This window comes from Nestor notabilis, unplaced genomic scaffold (genome assembly GCF_000696875.1).
Source record: "Nestor notabilis isolate BGI_N333 unplaced genomic scaffold, ASM69687v1 scaffold27257, whole genome shotgun sequence".
In the NCBI taxonomy this organism is placed as follows: Eukaryota; Metazoa; Chordata; class Aves; order Psittaciformes; family Psittacidae; genus Nestor; species Nestor notabilis.
This window is the reverse complement of record NW_009935603.1, coordinates 42,863-48,137: the sequence shown is the minus strand read 5'-3', so window position 1 is coordinate 48,137 and position 5,275 is coordinate 42,863.

Sequence of the window (5,275 nt, the reverse complement as noted above, 5' to 3'; positions counted from 1 at the left end):
AAAGGCCTAGCAATGAATACTTGGCATACAGTGGTTTAATATATTGAGAGCCAGGCTTAATGTTATGGAATAGAGTGTCCTAGAAGAGCCTTTGCAGAATGGTGCCGGGGGAAGGACAGACTCCCATGGGCCCTGGCGTCTGTGTTGTGGGACAGTTGTTGGCAGCTGATAATGTGCCAGTTTGTGCTGCAGAGATGATGGACAGGCTTTTCCTGAATAGCCTGATAGAGACTGATAGGAAGTAGTTCATTTTCAGAGTGCAAGTAGTCTTTTGGAAAAGGGACCACTCCTTCCTCTTTTCTGCCCTTATACCTCTGCTTCACAGCTCATTGAATCACTAAAAATTTGTGAAGTAGAACTGCTGGTCTTTTTTAAACTGCAAAAGGCAGAAGCGGGAGCGATTTCTGGCAGCCTGCCATTCCAACCCACCCAGGAGTGGCATCCATCTTATCTGAGGTAATCCCACGAGCAGCCTGAAAGCTATTTCTGACAGGAGAGCATAAACTCAGCCACGCATCACACAGGGCTGGCCGGAGAGCTTTTACAGGAACAGGACTAGAACTGGCTTGGCTAGGGTTGGATGGTAAGCACTCTTCTGTGGCCACGTTTCCCAAAGTCTTCCCAGCCATCAGCCCTTTGCGTGAAAGCCTGGTGCGGACCCATGGCATTGGTGATGCCCTGATCAAATGGGCTATGGGAGTCTGGATGTGTAGTTTTTACAGCCTGGTGGTCAGGGAAGATGAGCTCTTGTGCCACATCTCTGTTTGTGTTGGTACTGGTCACTTGGCTGTAGTAACACTCCCATTGGGTTTTCCTGCTCTCCTGCTGCCTGGATTGCTGTGGCACTGTGTCCATGCGGGATGACTGGGGAGTAGAAACAGTAAATTCCAAGAAAGGTGAAACTAATACAGAGAAGGGTGACTGCTATCCAGGGCTCTGACAGAGGCAGCTGGGTTTGTGGTACTGGTGGGGAAATACTCCTGTGACTCTTGCCTGCACTAGCTGCAAGCATGTCGTGTCCCTCATGGGGCTTGCTGTTTCATGTCCTGGCCTTGATATTTCCTGAGCATGGCTTTGTCTTTCTCATTTCTCCATCCTTAGGGTAACCATGGCACAGTTGTCAGCAGCCACCAGAAACCACCAAAACCTTTTGTGTGGTTGAAATGTGCTCTGTCTGCGTGTCATCTCAAGGAGTAAAGGCACAGCTTGTAATTCTGCACCAGGCTTCTCTGATTTTAACCTAGTTTCCACTCTGCTTAGTTTCCTTACCCTCTTTACAAGATTGCTGCACACAACCAGAAGCCAAACAGGAGCTCCTAGATGTCTAGCAGCCCTTCGAAGTGCAGCAGTATTCCTAAAACTTTTTAAGAAACAGGTTTGTATTTCTCCAGGATGGAATGTAAACAAAAGGCTGCTAATAAAACTGTATGTAAGGTTGTATTCAGACATATAAATCCAGAGACCACATCTAAAAATAGTGCCCTGTTTTGCATTCCTGAAAGCAGATTCACTGCATACCTACATCTGCCATGAAGTGCAATGCTGGTAACAAACTGGACTTCTTGGGAGTGGTATGAAAAGTACTGAAAACCCATCTTAATTTTATCCTTACAGAATACATATTGACAGTCAGTTAAATATTTAAACACATGGAATGGACTGCATTTCCCTGAGCTGATCTCATGATCATGTTTTTCAATACTGGAAAGTCTGATATAATGTAACATTCATCAAGATTATATGGCTTTAGTTTTAAAGTGTTTCTTGCCCTCTAATATTGACTAGGAGATTTTTTTAAACTGTAGTATGGTGCCTGTGAAAATGTGTGGTTAATAGCACAATAGAACTTACATACATAGTACTAAATACAGCAATATATTTTATTAATGTAGTTAGCAATATTAAAAATATCCTGCAATGAGTTTTAAGAACAAGCTAAATCCATGTGGAGCATGGATGTTTAAAGAACACTTAATCTTTGTGCCTTGCTTTTTAAATGCTCCTGCAGGGCTGGGAAAGCTGTCTCTTCACTGCTGATTCATAAAGCATCTGACATGCCTCCCATATGTGTTGACTGCTCTAGTAATGAGATTTTCTGTAGGTTTTCCCCTTTATACCTAGTAGAAAATAGATGTATTCATTTAGCTTGTTGGGAAGGCACTCCAGAGGAGCTGAGGATGTGGAAGTGGCTTTGCCAGTGCCAGCTTTCCTTGTCATGCATACCCTGTCTGGTGCGAGGTATTAACCCCATCCCTGCACTGACACCAGCATAGGTGATAACTCCCATAGACAAGATCAGCAGCAGAATCTTTTTAAAGTGTTTTAACATGCCTGAATAACTGCTCACACCATGGTATGTGTCCTCTGACCCCTGGCCAAAGCCCTGAACAGGAAGTGCAGGCTCTTTCCTCTTGAGACTAGGTGTGATTTATGAGCCAAATCTAGCTATGGCCACTTGTACTGAGAAGTTTTGGCTTCTGTTTCTAAACTTATCCTTAAAAACTGAGCTGTCTGTATGCTAAGAGTGAGGCTTTTCTTTTTCACAAAAGATATTCTTGTCCCCACTTCCTCTGTTTTTGGTGCTGTAAGAAAGCTAAGCATGAGGCATAAGGCAGGATTGTGCTATGGCATCCAGGAGGTAGGAAAGGTGTCCTTGAAAGTAACTTAAGCTATGGTTGCTGCTGTATCAGCATAGGCTGTAGGAGGCTGCATTTCAGTGAACCACTAGAAGATCTGAGGGCCACCCCTCTTGAAAGAAGCTAGCACTTTCCACAGTGTCCAGCATAGTCCTTCATGCCAGTGGTATGTGTTCCGGTGAGACCCGGCATGAGAAGAGACAATTCGTCTGAGCACATCTGTATGTGGCCTAAATTCTGAATTTCCAGCAAGGCTTTTTTCCAATCTGATCTGTCAGTGGGAATTGCATTTACCCAGTGATGTCTAGAAAGATGCGCCCTATGACGAAGTACAACTGTGAGCTGTAGCATCCTACAAGTATCTGAAGTATTTACTGCGAGACATTAATCATACTGAGAAATGGCCCAGGCCAGTTATAGTGCAGGCTTGCATGGTAGCCCAATAGATGAGACCAGAAAACATGGAAACACTTCCTCCATCCATCATAAGTTGCACTTTTAAGAATATACATGAAAGATCTGTAGGTCTTGCCTGCGGTTCCTATGCAGAGTTTTCACCAGCTAGATCACCTGGATAGAAATGCTTGCTGGAAGTACCTCAGGACTCGTGGAAAACCTCATTCAGTGTACTTGGAGGGTCAGTTGTTTGTTCTTTCCATAACACATGCTTCTTCTGAGTAAACTGCTCCAATGTCTTGCTGTGGCGGTATCTTACCAAACAGTTTTCTGGGAAGCAAATTTTTTTGGTGATACCTTCAGCGCTGTACTTTCCAAATCCAGTTAATCTCAGTGGAAGCAGTCTTTTAGCGTGGAAGCCAACCAGACACCCACGGCAGCAGAGGGAAGAGCTATTTTAAAATGCTAAAAATTAAAAAGTGGAATTTTTTTCACTTGCATTCCTGGGGTTTGGCCTGAATAAGGAGTGGAGGTGCCAAACTACTGCGAGAGTGTCTGTTGTTGCAGTATGTCTGGCTGAATCAGAAGCAGGAAATTCTTGTGAGAGCCTGTCTCATGAGATTGCCAGCCAGCTCTGAGCCTTACCGGTTGTGAGTGTGAGGTGGGAATGTGCTGGAGAGAGAACTATTTGAAGTAAAATATTCATTAATTAATTAATAAGGTAAAATGGTTCATTAGATGTGATAGAATGTGTGAAGTGTGGTGGTGGTTTTCTGCTTTGAACATAAAAGCAAGAAGTGAGTATGTGAAGTAAATGTGCATCACCCTCCTTCTAGGGGAGGAGAAATAGGGAAGACTCCATCTGGGTTGAGTGCTGGTTTGCTGCGTTGCAGTGCTCTGCCTTTGGGTCTCCCTCTGGTTTGAAGGGGGCCAAATCCAGCCCCCTGGTTCATAACATCCATCTTAAAACTTGTAGGTCAGGAGTTTTTTCTTGCCCTAGGCTAGACTCTGCTCTAAAACTTTCCATGTTGTCGTGTGCAGAGCTGCCTTGGCAGGAGCAGGGATGCAGGCGCTGCAGTCAGAGCCCTGGTGCTTTAACCCCCCTGTCCTGTAGACTTATTCCACCTTGGCTCCATTTCAAGACTATTTAAAAGGCTGTAGCCAGTCTATGCTGCCGTTTTCAGCATTATTGCTCCTGGTGGAGCTGTAACAGTGGGAGACTTTAAAGGAAAAGGACATAATGGAAACTGATTAGAAAAGTGGAGAAAGTCTCAGGGTACAATAAAGCATTGCCTCCAAGAAAGCAGGGGGGGAGAGTGAGGTGAGGCCTTAAAAGGCATATATTCAATCACAGCAGGGCAGGAAATAGCTGTAGGAGCATTTTTTCTTTAGTCCATTCATAACCTGGTTTGTACCTCATTAACTTTCTGTTAACGCTTTTTTCTTCTGAAATCCAGGGTAGCTTATTCCCACTAAAGCCAATGTGAAGAGTCATTCAGTGTTGAGCACATGATTCTTCTTGTACAGATTAAACAAGAGAAGCTCCCAATGTTGCTCTTATCCTAAAGGGATGTGCTGATGGTGCATGCTTTATTTACTTCATTTCCGTTGAGCTACAATAAGCTTCCCAGAGGCGCCTTTTTCCAAAGCCCTTGCACTGATTTTCTGTAATTTGGATGTGCAAATGACAGGCTCTGTGAAACCAGTTGTGCTTTTGCTAGTGGTTGCATTAAGCCTGTTAGATTGCTAGAAGCTCCTGGTTTATGAAGGAATTGTCATAAAAGCCGCATGGCTTAAACTGTGCCTGATTGTTTAAGATCTTAGAGATTTTCCTCCTTCAGCTGTTCCTTGCTTACCTACCAAATTTTAACTGTTGTTCTGTAGTGCTAAAATTGGATTCCAGGTATTTTAAACTGTGCTTCATTATATCCTTTAGGAAAGACAGCTGGGGTTTTGTCTCGCTGATGAAGCCCAGTTTGAATGACTTTCTGCATCAAGCCCATTTAATTAAAGATTCATTACATTCTGTATAGTGTAATAGTGAAAAGGCAGAAGTGTCCCCTGGGCAGCCAGCTGCTGAAAGGGAGGGATTAGCTATGAGAGAGTGGGTAAGAATTTGTAGGATTAAAATGCAGCAAGCAAGATACAGGTTTGATACTAGGGGAAAAGGGGAGGGATAGTGAAGTGTTAGAATAGGTTATGTGGTGTGTCTGGGGGCTTTGCAGCCCTGGAGAAAGGGGGGG